The following is a 26003-nucleotide window of genomic DNA, read 5'->3' as shown; positions in this document are numbered from 1 at the left end:
GCTGCATCATATCTTCCTGGATTTGGTGTTTTTTCCTTGTGTTTTGGTTACATAACTGTTTTCTTTAGACTGTGGACTGACTTTGCCACAAGATCAAGACCAGATGGGCCACATATTGTGTGAGAAAGAAAGTCTTAGCTTTGTCATGTGTCATAGTGCTTACAAAGATTTCTAATGAATGCAAGATTGTCATTGCTGAATTCCTTCACTATTCTACCAACAGCCTGGTACTATGAAGTTTTGTCATCTTGAAGCAAACACAGTTAGTCGTCTTTCTACATAAAATGTTTGAATGCAAGGCTGAATTTGCCAAGATGTGACTGATACCATATGAGCAAATGCCTGTAAGGTAGCAAACTACCATTAAATTAGATACTTAGATTATACAATTCATTGCACTTTTTCTGCATGTTATATTTTTAATTGTCCAGGATAATGAATTCTATAACCATTCAACTTAAAGGGATACAAGTTTATGTTCTCATTGATTTGTGCTTTCAGGCAAGAAAGAACAATATATCTTTTTACCATAGCCATCTTCATAACAGATAACATATAAGGTTATAGGCACTTTTTATCTAGTGTCTCTCAACTTATTTGCACATCACTAGTTATTCATTGGACTAGAGTTTCCAAAGGTCACTGAACAGAACACATGCCTCCTGGGTGATATTTTGAAAATCGCTTTAACAGATGTGTAAGTTATCAGTGTACGTACTGCAGAACGAATGTGATTCGCATCTCCTGTACCTGTCTGATGCAGATAATTAGTTATTCATAATATAATACAGCAGACCATAATAGCAGTTAAAGACTGGACAGCAACAGGAAAAAAAGCTACGGATTTTAATGGAGGCTATTTCAGTTGTTTTCTGGATTGTGCTGAATCTGTGGCTTCTGATTATTACTGCTTGAAATGTTCTGTCACATGTATCAGTGTTTTGTCTCAAAGGCAGGATCCTGTGTCTGCTGGTTTTTGTGTGAGATATAAAACACAAGTGATTGCCTTTAAATAGCTATCATTTATGTTACACTAAAAGCATTTTCAGGAGACAGACATTCTCCACGTTGATTATGCATTTTCTTCCACAAAACTGGTTTTAGAAATTAGATGGAAAATCATCTCTCTGTATTTAATGGCAAAGCTGCAAAATGTATTAAGGTTGCTGCTGTTGAGAGATAAAAATGTAGTTTGCCTATATCAAACATTTGGTAATAAACTTTCCATTTTAGTCCAGTTATCCAAGTTACAGAATTCTGCATCCCCTAAACCATCAGATATTTTCTTCATGACATTTATCCACATTTTGAAATAGTCAATATAATTTAAAGGATTTTACAAAGTAAAAGTTATATTGGTTGAAGGTGCATTGAGGCTTTTGCACTCTTTCCTGCCTTTTTTTTTTTTTTTAATAGCAGAATGAAAGGGAAGGTGGTAAAGGATTGATTACTTCAGAGCATCTCCTACTCTCTATAGACTTGGCAAGGACACCATTAATTTAATTGTAGGAGGTCACCTTCACCCATAGGTGACATGAATTTGTGTGAGATGTATTCCTGAAGAGAGTTTCTGGCTTAGGTATGATCCTGGCGCCAGGATGAAGAGATGGCTCCATCCCTTGGGGTAACATAGGACCACTGTGTGTGTGTTGGCAGAATGCGTCCCATGTGGAGCTGGGGAGAAGATCAGCAGGGTCTCAAAAATGCCAAAAGGACGCCCTGCTAAGGGACTGGGGGGATGAATGGTGCAGAGATGCTGAGCATAACTGAGCTGCCTGAGACCCAGCTGGCGTACCAAGAAATGACTGCAAGGATACAGCAGGCTTGTGTAGAAAGCTTTTTTATTTTGCTCTTTGACATAATGCTGTTCAGTTGTTTCTATTTAAAATGTTGTGTCCTAGTTTACCGTTTAACAAGACTTGGGGTTTTGAGCTTGAAAGGCTTCAGTGAGAGATCATAAAGACAATAAATTTGAGGCAGATCCACCTGTGGATCACAGATTCAGCTGTGATCAGTGCTGATCAGGAGTTAAGGAAGTTGTAAGTAGACCTCTGCCAGCCCCCTCCTTAGTCGCATGCTTTTATCCTTTTACTCTTTGGTTGTGCCAGCTACTTATCAGGTACCAGCACCAATTCCTGAGCCCACCAGGATCACTGTTAAATAAGTGATCCTCATTTAGAGCTCTCATAAGAACCTACTTGAGTAACACAATTACACAGTCAAGAAAAATCAAACAAATGCTCTTCTCTAAAAAAAAAAAAAAAAAAAAGAAGAAGAAAAAAATAAAAGACAGTTTTAATTCCTTCAACTACCTCAGAGAATGTGTGAGTTTCTCTGCTAACTTACAGGTATAAAATGCAGATCCAGGTGTAGACTAAGACTTGGTGATCTGTAATAAACTACAATGCCCAAATGCACACTTGGACAAAATTCCCTAAAATAAGCCATTACCTTGCTCTATCTTGAATATTAAAGACACCATAAAAAGGAAACTCTACATAAAATGACTCACATTAGTGCAGTCATGTTAGTCTTCCATTACTGCAGGGCTTGAAAAATATATCCAGTGCTATCAAGAGACCAATTTGCACTTGTAAATCTGTGGTCAGTGTAAGAGATAACTGAATAGACTCCATGACAAAGCCTAGCCTAATTTCTGTAAGCTGGGGGAAAGTTTTAGTTGACTGACTCTTTGGTACAGCACTGTGCTTGGAGGCATATGCTGAAGAGAGGATTTTAACAGAAGTTGATGGAATATCAGCCAATATCAATAGTTACCTTGAAGAAGAGTAAAGAAAGACACTGGGTCACTTAATGATTCATGTTGGATTCATGCCAAGTTCAACATCTGAGTTCAGTTCTCAGTACTTTTTTGCTCATCTAACCTTGCTTATTCTTTAGATGTTAGAGAAAAAGAAAGCAGTTATGGTTAGTAAAGCTGTTTTCACAGAATCTTTTAATGACTTAGCATGTATTTCATTCTGTATCTGTATACAAGTAAAATTATATTACTTTTTGTGGAATAGACTGTTTAGAAAAAATCCTGTCAACACTGGAATTAAAGACATCTAGTTCTCAGTGCATTTGCATCATGAGATTGACTGACGTTGGTATTTGAACTGGTCAAGCTCTGACTGAGAATTTCCCCAAGGTTGAGACATGCATGAAGTGCCTCTATTTCTTTTGCTTTTATACTCCTGTGGATTCTTTGGCCTATGATAACAATTCAGGTTACACTGCAGAATGTCCCTGTTTTTAATGAACCACATCATTTTACAAAGGTTTTAGGAACTTACAGTTTTCTTTCCTCCTCACTTTTTCAGATTTGGTTGCAATTGGCTATTGGGCTTACTACAGTTGAGGATAAGACAGGCATGGATGCTCACATAGCATAATCATTTCCTTAGAAAATCAGGTCAAAGATATTCCAAAAGAGTAAATTCTCAATAATTATTTATCATCTGGGACTATGCTGTGATAACTCTGATAAATTTTATTCTGTATCCACCATGTGCTCAGTGGAGAGACTGAAAATCTACTCTCTCTCTTCTTTCCTTTGACTTGATATTTCAGTGACAACAAGTGCCATGAGAAGATTTCATTTTTCTAGTTCAAGATTATTGCTCCTAAAAGGTTGGGTTTCCACATTTCCACCAAATTCAAGGGCCTATTCAAATCTCAACTAGAAAGCCTAAAATTGTAATCATAAGTAAACTTAAAGGGTAAAATTTTAAAAGCCTGGAAAAACAGTGGAAAAACCAATTGTCATACATTTTGGTAGAGTAAGGAATTTATTTCAGGCCTAGTTTTTTATTTTCTTTGGTACCTTGTAAACCTAAGAGATAATTACTACTGTACTATTAATTATGCTGTTTTCATCACTAATTTCCTTTGTGAAAAAGCAGAGGTTTGCAAAAATATGAAGAGGTGCGTTCCACTGAACACTGAAGAGCAGTGGGAATTGGATTGTATTCAATGACACAAGGATTTTAATTTGACTCAGTGTCTTATTTTTTGTATCTGTCTTGTTTTGGTAGAGATCATAGAATCATAGAATGGTTTGGGTTGGAAGGGACCTTTAAAGGTCATCTAGTCCAAGCCCTCTGCAATGAGCAGGGACATCTTCAACCAGATCAGGTTGCTCAGAGCCCCGTCCAGCCTGACCTTGAATGTTTCCAGGGATGGGGCATCAACCACCAATCTGGGCAACCCTTCATCTTTCTTATAAGCTCCCTTTAAGTACTGAAAGGCTGCTATAAGGTCTCCCCAGAGCCTTCTCTTCTCCCGGCTGAACAACCCCAACTCTCTCAGTCTTTCCTCACAGGAGAGATGTTCCACCCCTCTGACCATTTTTGTGGCCTCCCCTGGACCCGCTCCAGCAGGTCCCTGTCTCTCCTCTGCTGAGGACCCCAGAGCTGGACGCAGAACTGCAGGTGGGGTCTCACCAGAGCCGAGCAGAGGGGCAGAATCCCCTCCCTCGACCTGCTGGCCACGCTTCTTCTGATGCAGCCCAGGGCACGGTTGGCTTTCTGGGCTGTGGGTGCAAATTGCTGTGTCATGTCCAACTTTTCACCCACCAAGATCACTGTTTGCTTATATGTCTGGGAAATAAGGTTTTCACTATTAGTCAGTTGTGTATCTGCTTTCTGCCTTTTTTAAGACGTTAGACACCAGTGGTTCATGCATCAGTATGCTTTGACCTCTCAGAAATGAGATTGTAGGACACTGCAGTGCCAGGAAAGTCCTCCTTTATGTGGTTCAGAAAAAACAGACTGGAAAGGAGTGGTCAAGAAATGCCCACTAGGAGAAGGTATTTTCAAAGTTTAAAAGCTTATGCCGTAGACATATGCCTTTTGAGAACCCAGAGTGCACAAATCAATATCCAACCATCAACGGTGCCGGTGGAGTGGTCTGACATCTTCCAACAGGAGAAAGTAAATCTTTTAAACTGAGTGTCCCTCAGGTACCTGCCGAGCTCCTCCAAATGCAGTCTTGCTGTCTGAGTGTTTAATTCTGCAGAACTGTAGATGTTTTCTTCACTGTTGAAAGCTTTCTGACTGGGTGCCCTTATTACGTTTCTTCTTTGCTAGGCTCTGCCTGCTTCCTAAGTGAGAGTAAGTGGTAGTTATTCTTGCAGGCTCAGACTGAAATAAATTGTAATTCAAAGGCAGAATCCTTCTTATTGACTAATTTATATCAAGTTTATAGTAGAATAGTGACCTATGGGTGTTTATTGCAATAAAGCTCACCCCCAGGAATTTTTTCTTCGAAGGGGCCAGCACAGTCAGCCTATGAGAAGAGGCAAAGGTATCTATGTATGGAGCTGAGTTATCAGCAAACAGAAAATGTGAATCCCATCTTTTTTACTGCTGTGCAGACAATTTGAAAAACTGATCTCTTGGGTATCCCTATAGAGTCTTTGCAGTGTGTTTCTCTGTGTATGTGTTACACAAAGTTCTGTAAAATGAAAAAAAGTAATTAAGAAAGATTCTTGAAAATACAGGTATAGTGCATGCGATCACTCTGCAGGAAATTCGCTTATGCTTTCTAATTCCAATCACGTCTTAGTTTAGAGTTGACGCTGATAGGCAGTAATATCAGTGGCTGTTGTTTACCTTCAGAGAGGTTTGTAAGCATTGGAAAGGGCAGGCTCTCTGGCCTCTAGATGCAATGGATTAAGCAAGGTCTGCATTCTCCTTTCACCTCTCGTGCCTTACCAGATTTCCCTTTGACCTTAGGTTGTGCAGGAGCAAGCTGATGAAAGGAGCTGAAGGATCCTGGTGTGCAGTCCTGCTAATGTGACACTGAAATACCAGGTCAACATTTTCCAAAGCAATTGCAGAATTTGGTTGCTTTAGTTCAATGACCTAAATTAAGATTCCTTGGAACAGTCTCATTTTTGTGTAACATTACTCACCCAAAGCATGTGACTTTCTCTCACCTCAGAGGAGCCCTAATTTGGCACCCAAAATATAACTAATCACTGGAAAACTTTGTTCTTTGTTCTTATTCTGTCAGAGAGTCATTATGCTGAAACTATTCTTGGTTGTAGAGGTGTGTATGTCTTGAGGGGGCCTGTTCCACCTGTGCTCAGTAGAGGTACAAAACGTGCCAGTCTGGGGCATGTGTGGAAAGGCAGAAGAGCTGGGAAAGGGAGGCTGTGCCTTTTGAGGGACAGAAGCTCCTGCCTGGTGTTGTTAGCTGTCATTCTCCACATACAGTGTCTGGGACCGGCAAGTCAATAAACTCACATAACTGTCTTACTGAAGACTATTGGCTAGAGAAGTGAAGGAACAGCTGTCAATATTATATCCCTCTTAGAGATGTGAACAAAATATTTTCATTTATAGTTACAGCTCTTAACAATTGCATTGCTATCTGTTGGGAGTGCAGGGAAGTAGAACAGGCGAGCTGCCCACAGTTGTCCCAAAAGCAGTGATAAGACTAGGAGGACTAGTCTGTTTAATGTCCTTTACAGATAGGCATGGTCCCAACTGCTTCAGAATAGGCATTGCCAGAAGAATTTGAGTTATCCAGGGAAAATGTTAAAAAAGCACATGGCTTTCCATTCAGCCACTGTTTATAAGGGGGACTTGCCCTATATTTCATCATTGCTATAGCTATGCAGAGGGTGCATCCTTTCCCAGCTGTGGAGTGGCAGCACTTCTCATCTCAATAGTTACAACAGAAAACTGCAAAGCCGTGAAAGGAGACAAAGGAGGGGAAAAGGCTGTAAGTGACTAGGAAAAAAGATGTAACTGCTACACTGTAATTAGGAAAAGAAGCTGAAATAATACCATACATTTAGCTCCCTCTCGGTGCCTATCAAAGAAATTCATATTTTCGTATTGTTATCCTAGAATCTTGCTTTTAAATCTAAGTGGCTGAAAAACATTGCATGGATGCTAGCTCAGTTAAATCAGAATAGTGTATTTTCTTAGATTTATCACTGCAATGCCATTTTAACTCCTCTGAGGGCATTATCTCAGTGAAGGATGTCCCCTGCCATGCATGTGTGCTAGCTTTATATTTCAGATAGAAAAAAAATACTTAGTTTAGATTTACACTTGATGATTCAAGCTTTCCAAGGCAAACAGTATTTTTATTACTATGAATTAGGCTTTTATTCATTTGTAGATTCATTTTTTAATGTCTATGTATTCACTGGTTTTAGAAATTCATATAATGGTTTCTGGGTATTTCTGTAGTTGAGGGGTTCAAAATTTGTTTCATTGAGCCCTCAGGTCCAGGGAAGATTATGAGAGTTTTCCTGTTGTGTGAGAAATTTTAAATAACTGAATATTCTGTTATGAAAGCTCACTGCGGTATTTTAGCATTTTCAAAATAATTTGAAGCTTTGAAAAACACTCAAGCAGAAGAAGAAACTTGGAGATTGTTTGATATATTTTTTTAAATTTAATAAGAGTCACTCGACACACTGAGCCATTTTGTTCCCAAAGGAGTAAAAGAAATTTAATTCTCCAATATACTGAATTGCAAGCCTGAAGTTACTTAAACTCTCAGCATTGAAAACTCACAGGGAATTTGTTCAGGGAGAAAATGTCAGTAGAAAATACAGATACTGGAAAGGAGGCATTAACACAATACTAGAAAGTATTCTGAAAGTGATAGAAACAAATTAAAAATCAACTGCAGAAAAAAATTCCCCAATAGTGGTAATGATGTATATTCTATATAAAAAATGAAGAAAAGTTGAAAAGTTAAGCAGCGTCTATTTAAGAGTTCAAAACCTACCTATGTGAGTGCAGGAAAGAGAATTCTTGTTCATCTCTACTTGAAAGTTATCCCTTTAACTCCGCCAAGATCACTGAGACCTTGAGTTACCTATTATGTGAAAAGTTATTTCATGCAAGTCATAGCTGCCTAGAGGCAGCGTTCTGCTGCCGTTTCTTTTAAATTATTATTATATTGACATTTTGTTTTTCAGGTAATATCACTCATTTATTGCCTTTCTCTCATTTCGTAAATCACTTGCTCTCACCAGATAGTTTGCAAGTGAGTAATTCTGCTGCTTTTTTGCATTATTTACGGCTTTATATTAAAATTGCCTTTACTTCAGACGTAGCTCTTTAGGATGTGGCCTTTCAGCTTATTTGGTCTATTATCTTTAGCTGACAAAGTCCAAGCTTTATCTCACGCCTGTTTGGTGTTCCGAAAGGGAGTACCTAACGCAGACTGGTTGTGAACTTGCCTTGGTAGTGAAAGGAGAGCAGAAAGCATCAGAGGGGTGCTTTGTGCCATCCCAGGGTAACAGTGTAATGCAGGCAGAGTGAAATTCCTTCTGCAGGTGCAAATGCAGTGGCTAGCAGAGGAGATAAACTTGCAGAATATTGCAGGTTCTGAAAGGAATACTTAAGTGTGCAGTATATAATGTTGGTCTAATGAAAAAAAAGCTTTGCACAGTGAAACAGGGCAGCCTTTTGGAGCTGTATCCTTGTCCTCTAGGCTGATGCTGGAAAGCAGACCTTTCCCCTCCAGCTTAGCACTTCTGCTGTTATTAGATAATAATTTCACCTGGAAATAATTTTGCAGGAATAAATCCTTTACTGATTTGAGAGTTTAACACAGATTTAGGGATGTTCTGAGTGCTTGGATGGTGTCCCAATTTTCAAGAAGTGCAAACAAATGGGTATTCTGGTCCACACAGTTCAGCTTTTCTAAACTGGCATAAAAAGCCTACTAGTAGAAATCAATCTAAGCATATCGCCCAAGGAAACCTGAGGTGTCCCGCCCTGCAATACTTCAAATCAATCAGCGCTAGTCACTAATGAGCAGAGCTGCAAGTGTGACTTCCAAATAAACATACCAGTTCTGAATAAAAGCTTCTGGAGGACTAATAGGAGAGTATGTATATACTAAAAAGAAGTAATATGTGTGTCTGGAAAGATATCTTTTCCAAGAAAGCATGTAAGAGTCTTCTTGCAGAAAGACTGAGAAAGCAGTGCAGAAAAAAATAAGACAAATTAAAGAGCTACAGAGCACTGCTTCGACTTAGTTTTCACTTAGTTTTGCGACTGGCATTGACAAATAATATGTAGATTTAAAATGATATGTACATTTAAATAAATGAGAATGATGAACCTCAATTTACTGGTAGAAAATGAATCATTCTGGAGATTAGAGTAATCATCTTGCAGCAAAGATGGTCATTTTCACGGCAGGACTTTTTAAAAGGCATCTTTGATGTACTGGATTTGTCTCTTCAGAAAAAGCCATGTTTTGCATTGCAGAAAATTGCCTTTCATTTTTGTTATTAATTTAGAATCAATTGTAATGCATAAATTAGGGCCACTCAACCTTGAGGAATCCGTATGCCACTTCCGTAGGGAATGACACTGCAAAGACGAAGAGAAATAAGGGGAGAAAAAAGGAGGAAATAATCTGCTGGCTTACCCAGACTGAATTCAACAACTGTCGTTGCTGTGCATCATAACATAGTAATACAGTATCACAATAAAAATTTCTAATTTGCTCTTTGAATGCAGCACTGCAGTTATTTTCTGTTCTTACGCAATTATATTTGAAGCAGTCAGAAGATCATTAGTCTTCCACTTATAACTACCATCCTGCTTCTCTCTGACTCAATGAAGGGAAGAAAAGCTCTTTCTCATCAAAAGAGGGTTGTGAATTGATCTGGTACACTTTTTTGCAAAGTAGTTTTGCAGGAACAATAGCCCACTTTGTAGCATGTAGAAGTTCCTTGGAATTATATGATATAGACCATTTCCTCTCAAAGTTGTCCCTATGTTTAAAACTGCGAATAAATGTCAAATGGGTAAGGTAACTCCAGGTATGCTGAAGCTTTAAGTAGTTGAAAAGCAATTGTATGCTGCTCATGCATGTTTTATATTGCAAGATACTCCTTACCTTAAGAATTTGACCTAGCTGGTAAGTCTCAAACATGGCTTGAAAGTCACCTTATGCAGCTTAATGTGATATATGAATTCTGACTGAATTCTATGAATAATTTATTTTTTTTGAGTGGTTTTTAATTTTGCAGAGTTTAACTGGTTGCACTTGGAGCACAATACACATTTCCTGTATCTCACCTGCAAAGCAGAAGAGAGGTCCTGGTAGCACACTTTCACTGTGCAAGTTTAATACATAGAATGCCATTAACAGGAATTAAATTGGGGGGGCGGCGAGAGGAAAACCAAAACTGAAATAAATTATAAGCTTGTCATTTTAGTTTTTACTAATGTTAAAGAATGCTTTGAAGTGCAAATATATCTCTTAACTGTGTTGATGATGATGATAATTGTACCTAGTGGTTTTTTCATATCTCATGATGGGGAAACTTGAAGCACAGAAAAGCAGGCCAGCTGTAAAAGTAGCATGAAAATACACACATCCTGCTCTGTAGTCTAGTAGCCTACTTTTTGAAGTCCACTTTGAAGACTACACAGTGAAAAGTACCTACTCCATTGATATAAAGAGTTTTAATAGTAGTGCAAAATTCACAGAAGTTTAGGGGAAATGGGAAAGAAGGTAGCAATTTTATATTTTCAAAATGTCCCTTGAATTTTTAAAAATGCTAAAATATGTGCAGTAACTACTTGTCCACCCAATACTTATTTAGGAATGAGAAATGTAGTAAGAAAAATTAGTTTATACAAAACATTGGCAAATGTAGTTATAAAATAAACACTTGACAAATAGATATTTTTATTATACTTCCAAAGCAGAAATAGGGCTGCATTACACACTGAGGTACTTATATATGTTTTTGTCAATAATCATGTCAGAATATTAAAACACTGAATATCAAAATTGTAATTGGATTTTTAAGCAAGGAGAAATGCTATGCCTATGCAACTTATATTATAATTAATATGCTTAGAGATTTCATATTAAGCTTTCTCATGGGAAATCTAGAGATCTATTGTTATAACTCAAATGTGGAGGAATGCCTTTCTGAGAGGAAGTTTAGAAAAGGAATATGACATTTCTAGGTGTATTCATTATACTGTGGGAGAAATGAGAGAGTCAAGAGTGTGTGTATAGACCTACAATTAAAAAAAAAAAAAAAATTGTAAATGCTTTGAGCTATAAATTTTGAGCTAATGTAACAAAAGCCATTAAAAATCAATGTCTACCCTGATTTTCCACCTCCAAACAATACCATTACTCATCTCTCCCAGCAGCAGAGAAATAGCTATTGAAATACGCTGAGGAAAACCATGATCTTCCTGAAACTTCAGTGCTAGTTTAACTGGGTGGAAGGAAATCAGATAAATCAAAATGTAGTGAGGACTTAGTCTAATGCAACTCTATATGAATAAAGCCCAAACCTATCTTTAATTATGGGAATGAGCTAGGGTCTTGATTTTCCAATCTGATTTCTAAAGGAGTTGAACAGCATCTTCATCTGTTATGCTGTGTTTTCAAAAGATCTTTGAGTACTGAAGAAATTTCAATGTATTGGAAGAGAGCTAATGCTGTGGTGGTGCTTAAAAAGGGTGAATGGGATGGTGTGAGTCACCATGGTATCTGTGTAGGTCAGAGTAAAAGGAGTGCCAGACTGCTCTGGGTAAAACACAGTTAGGTATTATAAATTGGCCAAATGTGAAGTCATATGTCAAGAAAGAGAATACAGCCTGTGTATGCAATGAAGGACTCCTGCCTGGAAAGCAATGAATCTGCTGGGCGTCCTTGGCTGGTCATCAGCCAAACACAGAGTTTCAGTCCGGTGTTGTAGCCGAAGGTGTAGTGAAGACCTTAGATGCAGAACTGAAGACTATAGAGTAGAACAGGTTTTAGGATGTGGAATACAGCAGGATCTGGGACCTGATGTGTAAAACTTTTGGAGTATCTTGCTTAATTCTACTTGAAAAAGATGCCGATAACTGAAGACTCTTTAGGGGAGGCCTTGAGGGTTATTGCGACTTTGGAAAACACACCCTCTTAGTGAGACACACAGGAAGCTTCATGAATTTAGCTTCTTGAGGGGGAAATTAACAGGTGACTTGGTTAGAGAAAACATGAACTTAAATGAGAAATAAGCTTTAAGAGAGTGTTCTTCATCCTACTTGGAAGGAGATAACAGGAGCTGATGGTTTGATGTTGAATTTAGACAGGTTGAGACTGGACATAAATATGTTAATAGGTTAGCAATGAAAAATGAGAAGGACTGCATGAAAGTTTTAGGAAAGGCAAAAGGGTGTTAGCAAGAAAGACAGTAGCTGATAGAACAAAAAAAAAAAAAAAGGGGGAGCCTAATATAAGTACTAAGAAGGAGAGAGTATTAATGAATGCAAAAAACATTGTCAAACACTAACCAATCAGATAAAGTGCAAAAATGGACATTTTGGGAAGGACAAGGGACACAGCAGGATGTTAGGGGTTAAGATCGGGTTCAGCCACGTTAGCATATACATGTGACACATAGCTGTGTATGTAGCATATTTTTGAGAGATCAGCAAGGCAAACCAAATGCTCAGAAACAACATAGCATCCTTTACTGCCATCCTTCTTTACTTTATGAAAAGTAGAAGACGTTAAGTTAAGAAGGCATTAAAGCTATGGTTTTTGTTTGAAAAAAAAGTTCTCAAGGACTGCAAGGAGACTGATGTGTGCTCAATTTCTATAAGAAGGGGAAGAACTGCAAGGCCTATCCTGGCTTTTATCTCCTTTTTGCAGTCATTGCTCTGCATAAGTAAGAAACATTGTGGAATTAAGTGATATTTTTCTCCAGAGATTATTTAAGTAGGTCCTACAGCCTATATTAGGCAGGATTTCAAAGTAAATGATCCAGTTGTGTCCTCTGTCTTAGATTAACTTTGAAGCATTGATTACCTACTTGGACATAATTAAAAAGGTGACATTTTCCCAAAACTGTATTTGTAAATTAAATATTTTTATCTCCTTGCTCTGAGAAACAGGGTATTTCAGGTGCTATAGCATAACGACTGTTGTTAAATACTGTCATTTTAATGGTGACCAGAGTCAGTAGAGATCAACCCCACAAGTTCTTAATGTTTACCAGATGATGTATCAGAGTGTCTTGGCTGGAAACCAGTCTTCCATAAATGGAGACTGAACTCTGCATGGCCAAAGTGATTTTTTTAGAGGATTTTTGAAACCTTCAGGAAAAATAGTCTTCAGATTGTTCAAATTTGTTTATAATATACTGGAGAAGGGCTAAAGAAAAACCTGAAAAAGAATAAAGTAATGTATTTGTGAAAAATACATGTTTATTGAAAACAATTACCAAGAAAAAGCGTTTGAAATAACATACACTTGAAATAAATAAAATGTTAAAATACAAATAAACATTAGACAAAACCAGCCTACCTGAAGAGGAAATAAAAACAGTAACAGCTGTTATGGGACACAAATGTATGCTTTGGAAATTGTCAGATTTTGTTATAGTATTCTGCTATGCTTAACAAGCATTTTGCTTGTATTGTATTTTCTCGGGTATATCTACTCTCTAGATACCATGGCTAACTAGCAAAAGTGATTTATAGATACAAAAGCTCTTGCTTCACTGGAAAACAGAGTGTATGTATGAAAAATGCACAAGTCAAAGTGAATAATGAAGCACAGTGCAGCAATCAAGCTGGATCCTGGAGACCAGCTGCACTAAAGGGAGCACAACCACATTAACTTTTTCTCAACAGAAACATGAGCAACAATACAGTGACAGGACTATGATGCTAAATAGAGTCAATACACTCCACTGTACACCGCAGAGTCAACGTTAGTTTAAAGTTCTTTGCACATTAGTACATTTGAAGTATAACTATGTCCAAGAAACCCACAAAAAGCCCTAGTGGTCAGGTATACAGTGAAAAACTAAGTCATGAAGAGGTTGATAGGAGCTTGAAAATGGTGGAGCAAAAAAAGCCCCAAACCAGGTTTGTTTAGTTGCAGGTGAATTTTAGACGGCATTGAGATCTGCAGCCTATGAGAGAGGAAGGTTTTGTTAAGAAACTGAATGGTAAACCAACATTTTTAAAGCTTAAGGTGAAAATGGAACTAGAACTGTAAACACTATTATAACTTTTATCAAAATCTCAATGGCCCCAAATCCTCTGTCCTTCTTGGAAATTTAGAATAACAAAAATGTAGGGACAATGTGCAAACACTGGATACCCTGGAAAATGCCATCAAAAAGCAAATGCAATATTTTCCTATATTTCTTCCATTGCCAATGAGTGTGTTTATTTTGTTTTGGTTTTACCTTTATCTTATTGATGTCCTAGCTTTCAGAGGTCTTTAAAATCTGGTGATAATTGCTTTCTTTCCTTCTTACCTTCGGCAAAAATTACAATTTTTGAAGATGTTACAGTGTAAGAATTGGCTATATAAATAATTTTAATAATAAGTAAAAATCAAAGTTATGTATCCATGAAGATATCTGGTAAATTGGTTCTCAGGATTAGTGTGTGTTGTTTTCTCAATCAGGTTTTCCAAAAAAATAAAGGATTCCAGAGCATCTGTTTATCCTGCACGTGCTTGCCTTGTAAATAACTGTCAGAGCCACATTGGCCGAAAAGCTGTTACTTCTTTGAACAAAAAGTAGTGGTAAGAATCATAGTTGGTTATAAAGCACCTTGAAGTTTTGCCTTAGAGGATACTATTTATGTGGATAGGACATTGAACAAGCCTTCCAACAGAGGCAGTGATTCACCTGGATAATATAATAAAGCATTTATCTTCTCCACATTTGGGAGAAAGGGAGCTGCCACCTATTTTAACACTGGTATTTGTGGCTTAGATTCATAAAGGGACTTAGATGGCCAAAGCAGCCACACAGATGAAGAAATGCAGGCTTCCAACTCTAAAAAAGTGCATGGCAATTTAAGTACCATAGGTCTGTGTGCATTTCAGAATGTGCTGCCATTGGTGCTGGTGACCTTAATTCCACTCTTGCGCTTTCCTGGGAGCGCTGCTGCTCATAGATCACCGCTCGTCTTTCAGCTGGCACCATACGAGATTCATGAGCATGATGTCTCTGGGTTTGAGTCACTTAAGAAGTTTGATTTCCCAGAGGCACTCTGAACCTGCTCATTTAATAGGGAGGGATGAAGAGACACGTGGTAGACGCCTATCTGTTCCCACCCCACCATTCAGATGGAGACATGCGTGATTAAGATCTCTTTAACCTGGGGAGCTATGAATAAAGTTTCCATTTCCTGAGAAAGCACTTTAGTCCCCAGGCAATTTGCATCCATATGATATGGAGATGCTTGAGCCTCCCTTTCGAAGGAGCAAGAGGAAAGAATTCACGGTTATCAGATAGATAGAAGGAACTTGTTTCTGTAGCCCTAGGGTGTTAATCTTTACCAGGCAGACTGGCAATTGTCTTAAGGGACTACTAGGACATTTTGCATTTTAAAAAGTTCCAATCTAAAACCCAGAGACAACATTAGGTCTGAGCTCAGTGAGTGGGTAGAAAACTGGATCTCAGGTCTCATTCTATTTCCAGCTACAATGGATTGTCTCTTCTTGAAGTGCTGGGTTTTTTAGTACTCCAAAGATTTGCTAAAATTGTTATTCAGGATGCTATTTATGATACTTGATTTGCTGACTCCTGCTTTGATGTAGAATAAGGAATATGGCTTTGTTTTCATTTCTAAATAAGAGAATCCTTATTTGCATCATTGCTAGGATACAGTAGTACCAGCTGGAGGAATCTTACTAGAAATTTTAACAGATGGATTTAAGTCTTTCTTTTTGACATTTCTAACCTGAACACATCTGGGAGACTGTGTTCAGATTAATTTTCAGAGTTTCTGGCAGTATCCAAAGCACTTTTGGGAAATTATATGAGTTGTTGCATTGATCAGAGCAACTGATCCAAAGCTCTCCTGCAACAGTGAGGCCTTTTAAAAGTGCACTGCAAAGCGTTTCAGGGATTTGAAGGTCACAGTGTTTGCATCATAGACTATAGTGTATGCTTCAAAACAAAAGTGCTGCAAGGAAAGCATATATAAGAGTTCTCTTTGGATGTAAGAAAGGGCAGCGTATCCCCATCACACGACATTTGGGATCTCTAACATTTACACTGTGGAAAACCCAGTCATTAGACATTTGTCATTTAATTGATCAGTGGCAAGAATGATGTCAACATCAATTTGAAGAGACTACTGCAGAAAACGGGACCTGATTTTATGAGTTTTTTCTTGTGGTTTTTGAGTGAACATCTGTGTGCTGCAAGGTAGAGTCTGAATTCCTTGTACTGCTGCTGGGAAGCAAGTTTGAAGGCATTAGACACAGGCAAGACTGAGTGAAAAAGTAAGTCACTCCTAAATAATTTTGTTGCTGTAGCACTAAGTTGTTTTAGAAAACAGTTCATTGCTGTGAAGGTATTGAGAAAGTAGACATTAACCCAGTGAATAACTTAAAGCAGTATGCAAACTGAAATTGATGGAGAAACCATTCTTTCTACTTAATTTTTTTCTAGCGTCAAAAGGCATAGACAAACACTTGTAACTTCCGTTTGCTTTCTTTTTTCATTTATTTTAATCTCTTTTGTTCCTTTTATTGTTGTAACGTACCATTCAAATAGTAAAGCACTTAGCAATGAGGTTTCCTTCAAAAAAGCCTGCTGAGGCAGCAGTGTTGTTTAGAATAGAATTAAATTAAATAGCAATTCTCTTAAACCTGCAAACTGACCAAATTCAGCCAAATATTTTTTGTTGTTGCTTTTATGCTAACCAAAACCAGTGTCCTCTCATATTTGTAGGAGAGAAGAGTCTCTTGCTGTTTGCTTGATCTCATGTAGTAGTTTGTGGCCATTTAACAAACAAAAAGAAAGCAAACTATAACCTGACAATCTTATGAAAATAAGCTAGAAAAAGGGCAACATTCTGTACTTCTTAACTTACAGAGGTAGTGAAGAAGAGAATGCTACTGCAGCTGGTGAAAAAGGAAATGCAAAAAAAAAAAAAAAAAAGAAAAAAAAAAAAGGCACCCACCAGAAATTATAAAGGAATGGGTAGAGAATAGAAATGAGACCATCGGAGAAAACAGATGGCATGTTCATCTTGCTTTAGGCACGCACTCATAAACTGATCCAAAGCCTCATGAAGTCAATAGGAGGCTCTTCACAGTCACTAATGGATTTTGGATCTGGCCCTAATGAAGAGGGTGATATAGGCTAATTGCCTTACTTAGTCTGCTGATAGAGCTGATAGATGTAGTTTCATAAATGCAAACAAGTAAAAAAGATTTTTAAAATTCTTCAACCTAATATTTACAGGGTGAAGAGCTCACAGAAACCACAGCAGCAGAGGCTTTGTTCTGTGTTGATTTTGTGTTCCAGTCAATAGTATCGTTATCTGTGCATTTTTCATGTTTCTGTGCAAATATTTTATAAATATTAAATTTAATAATTTTGTACATGTGCAATGGGGAATTTGGCCCATGGGTTATTTAGCTTTTATGCACTCGTCTTAGCCTGTTTCTAGTGTGTTATTGATCTTTAAAAATACACAGACTAATGCTAGTATAGTAATTATTTTCTCATCTGTATTACCATGACTTTGGTTATCAATATCCCCATATTCTAGCTGAATTTGGTGATGGTTGCTTCAATTTTAGTATTTCTGGTTATTGAGAGAAGTAATACTGGAGATTGTACAATTCCATGAGATGTAACTTCTCTATCTGGAGAACAGGCAGTGCTAATAACAGATACTAGGTATCCCTGGATTTCATAGCCAATATATTTCTTTACCAGATGGTGACTGAAACAGAAAGAAATGGTAATATTTTAGATCTCACTAATAAAGATCTCATAGAAGACTTGAATTTAGCAAAGAACTTAGGACCAAGTCCTATCAAATCACTTAAATTAAAAGAAAACATTTCAATTGAGTTTCTCAGTATATAAAGGGAAAACTCTAGGAAACCAAAGGAACCAGTTACTGAGCTAAGTTGCAGAGGTAAACACTGGAAATGGAGAATACTTCAAAAGACTTTGAATGAATTTTGCTACTTAGTGGGGAAAAAAGCTGTAAGGAAGTATCCTGGGCCTTAAGTGGAGGAAAAAATGCTTCTGACTGAATATTAAGAGTAGAAAAAAGGATTGGTCTGTGGCAAAAAGTACATCTGAGAGATCAGCATTTTAGAGAGAAATGAGAATTGGCAAAAGTCAAGCTGAAATAGACCTTGCTAAAAAAAAAAAAAAAAAAAAAAAAAAGAAATAATTACAAGTTTATTTTCTAAATAGAAAAAAAAACCACCAGGGAATAAGTTTTGGAGCTCTACCTAGTGAGACAAAATAATGATTGGTTTTGCACCATCTTCAAACTAGTACTTTGACTCCATATTTCTTAAGGACCATCATTTTGAATATGAACAAAAGGCAAAATAGCAAATTGTTTAGAAATAGAACATATGAGCAAGGAAAACTTCAAGAGCCCAAAATGCATTTAAGTTGTGGGAGGGCAGGTGATTTCCTTTCTAGAATTTTAAATAAACTAAATAAAGTTTTTAACACATCCATCAAGTTAGTGGTCACACATTTGAAGCAGAATATAGCAAGTTCATATAATGAGAAAGGAGAAAATATGTTGTAACCCATAGTTTCAGCTAAATAGCATGCTAAACTTAGAACAGCTTTGAGTGTTCTTTCATATTTAGGTCATGGAAATAAATGGAAAATTTGATAAAATTCAACACAGTTTAGCAAAGCTAGATTGTACCAGACTAATTTGATAGTTTTTTTTGTAACTGACTTCCTAGCAAAAGAAAATCTGTGTTCCCTTTCCCAACTTAAACATAGTAAGCATTATGCTGGATAATGTGGGGATTAGTAAAAAAGCTGTGAAATGGGTAGTACCTGGTTTTATGGGAGATGGCAGGGCTTGCTCTGAAGAGGTAACTGGCAGGTTGGAAGACTATTAGTTGAGTCCTCTAGGATGGTTCTTGAGATGCATTCTGTTTAGTAATGATCTTAGCACAAAATGTTTCTACTTGACATACTCCGTATGTCTGTGAAATTACCTGATGCCACAGTGTTGGGAAGAGTTTTTGGTATAGGGAGGATGTAAGTATGCTAAAGATCAGTGGGTAATCTCAAGAACTGATGTAAAAGAAAGGTAATTAAATTTAATCATACCAAGTGGTATGTTAAGTACCTATAACTAAGAACAAGAACTTATGCTATATAACTAAAGCTCATTAACTGACAGAGGTGAAAAAGATTTTCGTAAAGTAGTCTTGTATAAGTAAATTAATGTTAAGTAGTTGTAAAAAAAGACAAACTGAAAAAGATGTGCAGGCCTAGCAGTATCAAAAGAGGTATTTCCTGTAGATATGAAGAGATATTAAAGCTATGTGCCAAAGTATCATTAGGTATATTGGAATATTGCATTTGTGTCTGGTTTCCTGTGTTACACAAAATGAATTCAAATGAAGATAGGCTCAGGAAATGGCTACTAGAATAGTGTAGGTAATAGGCTGGCTTCTGAGAAGACTCTAAAAACTTGTTCCATTAAGTCTAGAAAAACAAAGACTGAGAGGAGAGATGATTGCCATCTGTAAATACATTTGAGGGTAAAAACCAGAGAGGGAAGATAATTAGGTGGATCAAAGGAAACTGTTGATAGAATAACAAATGAGTCTGAATTGGCTATGTATAAATTTAGGCTGAAAATTGAATAAAGTTACTAACCTTGAAAGCCATTAAGCATTCTTCCTAACACTGACTTTGTGGTGTAGCCTTCCAGTAGGAATAATTTTTGAAGTAGAGCTTGACCAGTTTATGAAGGGGATTACTTTATACAGTTTTTTGCAGCAGCCACAAGGCTCAACTCAGAAACCCAGGACTTCTTTTCCTGTGATTCTGAGGAATGTGCTCATAGAAAACTCTGTAAGATTCCTGATTTTAAAACCTATCTAGATAGATAAAACAGGACACATCAAATCCTCATTTGCATGCAGAATGCGTCATATAGTAAATTGGTGCTCCAGGGCTAGACTGTGATTTTGAATCTACACCTGCTCCAGATGCATTAAAGCATCCTCTACATTCCTCCTCAGGCTATGTGGAACCACAGTCGTGCTCTCTGTCACCTGAGCAGGTGGTTGGATTATGCATTTGTAACTTCAGCTGCCCTTGCCCATACAGCACAACTGAATGATGAGGCAATATAATTAGCCACTACTGTTGAAGTAAGGAGAGGAGTGAGCTTGTGGTGCACGAGGACTATTTCTGAGTGTTGTGGTTAACACACCCCCACCAGCTCAGGACTGTGCTGAAAGGCAGCGTAGGTGTATCAAACTGTAGCCGTACATGTTTCCCTAAGTTATATTATGCTACTCTCAGCACCTGAAAGTGTCATCATGTTCTGTGTTTGTAAAGTGCTAGGATAATCAAGTTCTTCATGACTAGGTTTCCTGGAGTTAGCACAATACAACTGATAAATGAGTAAATTGTTATTCATTCAATTGAAGTAAAGAAGTACAAGAACCCTTGTAACACTAGATTCGTGGTTTAACCCCAGCCAGCAACTAGGCACCACACAGCACCACAGGGTAGCTCACTCACTACCCCCTGCCCAGTGGGATGGGGAAGAGAATCAGAAAAAAAAAAAAGGTAAAACTCATGGGTTGAGATAAGAACAGTTTAATAGAACAGAAAGGAAGAAACTAATAATGATAATAACAACAATAATAAAATAGGAATAATAATAATAGAAGGATTGGATTACACAAAACAAGTGATGCACAATGCAATTGCTCACCACTCGCTGACCGATGCCCAGTTAGTTCCTGAGCAGTGATCCCCCCCCAGGCCAACTCCCCCCAGTTCATATACTGGGCATGACGTCACATGGTATGGAATACCCCTCTGGCCAGTTTGGGTCAGCTGTCCTGGCTGTGTCCTCTCCCAACTTCTTGTGCCCCTCCAGCCTTTTTGTTGGCTGGGCATGAGAAGCTGGAAAATCCTTGACTTAGTCTAAAGACTACCTGGCAACAATTGAAAACATCAGTGTGTTATCAACATTATTCTCATACTGAATCCAAGACATAACACTATACCAGCTACTAGGAAGAAAATTAACTTTATCCCTGCCGAAACCAGGATATATAGTTGACTAGACTTCACAGAACTACAGGTGACTGTAGTTTTGCAGTATTTTGCTATTGATTCACTTTTGTTCTGATTCTGCTATTGTTTCTTAAGTTGGAAAAGATACGACAACTCTGGTTTAACTAGTTTTCTTCATGGCATGCAGGTACTAGATCTGGGCTTTTCAGTTCCTGTTATTTTTCTAAATAGTTATTAATGGACTTGAGAAGAGGGAAATTTATCCCTGATGTAGCTTTATCAAATAATGGAAACAAATGTCTCTTGCCAAGTATAGAGGAGGAGGTCATCAAAAGGGCATGCTTCTTCATTCAAATGCTTTCACTGGATTGACAGAAACATGATTTATTTTTCCTTCTACTTTTCATTTGTGTAAGTTTAGCTACAATCGAAGAATCCACTTAACTTTCTCACTAGTCCTCTCACCTGGAAGGAGAGCAAGAGATCTAATCCATCTTTGCCATTGATCATTCCTCTCTCCTGAAAAGGCAAATAGCAAATTAATAGTTTGAATTGTGCTTCTGCAACTATGTATTATTTATTTCTGAGGCATATTTCACACCTCTCACTCTCCACTCTGTGTCAGTGATTTATCCTTGACCTGGCTTATTTTTGCCAGAGATGAAGTTTTTATCCCCTTGCTGTTTTTTTCTTGTCCATAACTGCAAAACAAATTTCTTCTTCCATTCATTGTATCACTCATCACCACCATCTCCAATGCTAAAAATGCTAGAAATCTTCTGTATGCTCAGAATTTTATTACAGTAGTTGGAAACACACTGAATTTCAGTGGGAGTAGGGTAGTTTTCCTTAATTCTCATTCTCTTCAGTTCATTTAAAAATTCTACTTCATGTCAGTAGAATTCAATTTAATTTAATTTGATTTATAATTCACTGCTTAGTGCATAGAGCTTTTTGGTCAATCTTATTTGATTTTCTTTTCTCTCTCTTTTTTTTTTTTCCTTCTGAATTCCAAGCAGATAAGCCATCGTGTGTCAGAAGTCAGATATTGCAAAATGTCAAATTTGGAGCTCCCTAGCTTGAACGTATCTTTATAGCTCTGTTAACAATATGAAATTACACAGTTTCAGCACACAGCTCAGTGCAGCGCACTACTGTGGGGCCACAGCAGTGTCAGAGCCCAGGGTGCTCACTGGGCACCAGGCGAGGCTGGAAGAGATAGGGAGAAGGACAGGGAGAAGAGTTAAAGCTCACATTTGCTGATTTAAGCAGGGTGAATATTTCATTCTGGATGTTGTCATGCAAAAGAATACATCCATGAGGAGAGGATGTTTGTGAAGAAATTACCTGGTGTTTAGTATTAATAAGAACAAGTTGATTATCCTGAGAATTACTGACAGGTCTTTTCACCACTTACACCAAAACAAAGAGCTGCATCATTGTGTTCTTCCAACTTCTGGTTTGGCATCACTTGCTGAATAGCACATCTCACTGGTTCCTTGTGTTCACCCACCTGTTTGTTTGTACCACTGGTGTTCTATGCATCTTCTTACACTTTGATTGTAAACTTTTAGGTTGTTTGGGATCTGTGTAGCTTATTCTGTCAAGTGCTGTGCAAACATGTAAATTAGGGTATGTGGGAAAGCTCCCAAGTATGTCTGGTTGCATCCCAGCTCCATAACCCTTTCTCTTTCCTTCCCCCAAAAGCCCTTTCATGCAGTGATGTTAAATAATAAAGGAAAGCAGGACATACAGATGGACATCATGGAAGGCTGCAAGAACCTGAATTTAGTCACTAAGGGTGCGGGGACCCTATGCCTTTCCACAATTTTAGCATATCTATATTGTCCATGATTCATGACTTCTAGTACTTGTTGCAGTGTATGATAAAAACTGTAATTAGAACAGTAAGCAATGTATGTGCAGTAACAAAATTGTGACCACTATGAAACAGAAAAGACACTAATAAAATTACCCATACAGAACAGTTTTACCTGAGGGCTATGGCACAGTTCATGGAGGTACAATGCTAAGCCTTCCCTTAATTAGAACCAGTTCAGGAGAAGAATGTAGTCAATAAGTAATGAGAGAAAAGACTTTCACTTGCCAATTAGCAACTTTGGATCATGCATATTGTATGAAATTCTGAAAACATTGGTAAACATGCAGCAGCAAGTGTATTAAATTATATGAAATTAATGATGGCTTCAGGGGCTGATGAGTTTGGCTGGCATTTAATTATATGTTTATTTAGTTATATAAATACATTGCAAGTCATTTTTACACTGACAAGTTTTTATAGGTTTGATTGTATGCATTCTGTCATTTGCCAACTGTGTTCCTAAGTTTCACCACTGTTTCTGTTGAGTAATGGCTCAAATAAAAAGGAGTTCCTGATGTAACAAGTTGAGAAAGACAAGACCCTATCTTTCTGTACACTTAAACAAGAGATCTCTGAGATGCTTTTGTAAAAATGAGTTTTCCAAGGGGAATTTTTTCATAAAATTTTATCTCTGATGCCTCCTACAAAAAAAAAATTAATTATATTTGCCATTTTTGTTAGATCAGAAATATTTTTTCTGCTGATTTGACCTGAAACCAATTTACTTAGATAGTAGCATTTCTTCTTGACCATAAATTTCAAATTTTATCAATTCTAATTTTTGCTGAATCGTCATGAGGCTTTTCTAATACTACTTGTAGCCTAATGCCATCCTAGTAAAGTTAAAAAAAAAGTATTCTTTATATTCATCTCTGTGTATTATCTCATTATCTTCAGCTATTCTTTGTATATCATCAGCTCAAAAGATGGTTTTGACTCCAACTAGCGGTAAGAATACTATGCAGTTCTTTCTTCAAATTTCATCTGTTTCCTAAGAATTGCTGAACTCCTGTAGACAGAATTTTTCTGTCTCTTCCCATCTCATACCTAGGTGTAAAACAGAAAGTAAATACTGGTTTTTTTTCTCTCTTTCTTATACTATCCTTCTCTCCCCAATTTGTTTTATTTCATGGATTTAAATGCTGCTGTCAAGTTACTACATTCCTCCTTTGGTGAAAGACAGAGAAGCAAAGGCAATATCAGCACAAGTTTCCAGGATTGCTTCAGTTTTTCTTCTTCAGTATGTCCCTGCTGTTTCATGATCGGCTTGGATAAATAAGTGACGGTAGTGGCTTCCAGAGGAGGCTTGGCTTGTCTGTTGTTACACCAAGTTACCACTTATTGACTATCATGTTCTAAATGTTACTGCTCATAGCATTACCCAGAAGCCTCAAACAGAAGTGGGGTTTTGTGGTCTGGCTACTCTGAGGCTTGCTTTTTCCTCCAAAGAAAAACCACTACAAACCCTTCTAGCACTGCAAATTACATTCTTCAACCTTTTCTCTCAGCTTCTTGCCCTCTCATCAAGGGGTAGATCTCCCTCCTGCCCACTCTCACCTTCTTATTTGCTTTATTCAGCTTCCTAAAGACTTCCTCAGGCTTCTTAAAAGTTCACTTCCCCTCTCCTAGAGTGTCTGTGTGTTCATAAATGTCCTCTTTGTCCCTCTATACCTCATCTAATCAGTTCAGCCTTGTGCAGCATCTGATATTCAGCATGTAGCCTACTTTGGGGAAAAAATTCCCTTTGCAGGAAAGAATAAGAATTCTCTCTTGGGGAATTTTATGGATATGTTTTTAAGTGTATGTTTGTATAAGGCAGTGGAACCAGTAGATGTCCAAAGTAAAAAGACATACAGACATTTTCAATGAATATTTATTAAACCTAAGACTCTAAAACTTGGCTTTTTTCTCAGATTCTAGTTTACTTAGCAGCATTTCAAGTGCTGACTAACTAGACCTGGTGTTAGGTTCCCTTAGATTTCTGTTAGATTTAATTATTCAGGAATGCAGTTTCTTATATTATTTTGACACTACAAGAAAGCTTGAATACATTAAAGTCAGTATCAGACAAAATAAGAAACCCAAAAAAGAGTAATCACAGGACTTACTAGAGAGTTAGAGAAAAGGAAAATATGGTAGTGAAATACTGAAAAATACCCAAGAAAGCAGAAATATATGTTTGTTTTGGTATTTTAAAGGAAATATTATGAAGAAAGAAAGAATCATAAGGTCAGAGAATTGAAATACCAATACTACAGAGACTAAGAAAAAAGCAAGACTGAATAGGGAGTAGAGAAGTGTTGCGAGGAGATATGGAACAAATTAATTTACTTTGCAGAAATGGTTAATACCTAGGTTTGCTTTAACAATGGGCAAGATTGCATTAGGACTGAGTGGCTGCACTGCTGCTGGTGTCACACTAATGGGATATAAACAACATTTGGACCTTGTTAGGACCTATTAATCATCCTATTTTCACCTTAGTACTGTGATGTGTGCCTGGGGCCCTGTTCCCATGCCAGTGTCCTTTTTAGTCAAGGCAGTCGCCTTGTACCTCAGGTAACCTCCTGCTATTCCTCACTGCTGCTCCAGTACTCCTGTTGGCTTCTCCATCCTCTGCTGGAAAAGCTCATAAAAGATAGCAATAGATCTCACAATCTGCTTTTGAACTGTGAAAGCAGAATATGACCCAGTATTTTGGATAAGGGAAACTTACCCTATAAAGGGAAAAGTAGCAGTCCCGGGTGAAGAGAGCCAAAGAATGTGGTGATATATCCCATCTCATCAGCTGTCCTCCACCAGGGAGAGTCCATTGGAATGCTTCTAAAAACTGCTCTCCCTTCTGTTGAAAAGAAGCTGAGCAAAGGGGAGAGATTTCTGAAAAGGTAAGCTCACATTGAACAGTCGTAGGTGCATATGATGCATTCTGGTGTCTGCTGTACCATCTGGAAGAAAGACTGCTTTATACTTTTACTATAGTCACTATGAGTTTTCTAAACCTTGAGAGGAAAATCATCATTCTGTTTTCTTGGGTTATTTGGTCGGAAGACTGATTTGTTCTTCCACAAGAAAAAATATTTTAATTGTAGGGTA

The 26003-nt window shown here is 37.5% G+C and overlaps 1 protein-coding gene across 24 annotated transcripts in view; it reads left to right on the top strand.

Annotated features, from left to right (window-relative positions):
* Positions 1-26003, top strand: part of DLG2 (discs large MAGUK scaffold protein 2) — a 1018327-nt gene that overhangs the window by 624280 nt on the left and 368044 nt on the right. The window lies entirely within an intron of this gene.

The sequence above is a fragment of the Accipiter gentilis genome, chromosome 19 (assembly GCF_929443795.1).
Source record: "Accipiter gentilis chromosome 19, bAccGen1.1, whole genome shotgun sequence".
Classification (NCBI taxonomy): domain Eukaryota; kingdom Metazoa; phylum Chordata; class Aves; order Accipitriformes; family Accipitridae; genus Astur; species Astur gentilis.
Note: the sequence above shows the minus strand (reverse complement) of the source record. Positions and strands in the feature narration are given on the sequence as shown.